This window comes from Triticum dicoccoides, chromosome 1B (genome assembly GCF_002162155.2).
Source record: "Triticum dicoccoides isolate Atlit2015 ecotype Zavitan chromosome 1B, WEW_v2.0, whole genome shotgun sequence".
Lineage (NCBI taxonomy): Eukaryota > Viridiplantae > Streptophyta > Magnoliopsida > Poales > Poaceae > Triticum > Triticum dicoccoides.
Window position 1 is genome coordinate 490160433 of NC_041381.1, and position 309 is coordinate 490160741.

Here is a 309-nt window from a genome sequence, read left to right on the forward strand (position 1 = left end):
GGGCCCTGGTAAATAAGTTATCAGATATGTGATGTGTGAATTACCATACTATTCATACAAAAAAGCTATCGAGTGTATGTTTAGATTAGTTTTTTTTTTGTAAAAAAAGCTATGACGATATTTGTACATAAGCTATCAGGTTTTGGGACATATAATTATCAATCTCATTACAAAAGAATTTACCGAGATATCACAAATGAGAAAAAGACCGTTGTTTGAATTGTATAGGAGTGAAACATTTATTTCTCTAGAAAACATTCATCACTACAAAAAAGAGACAAATGGAGTACAAAACACGTTGCATCGGCC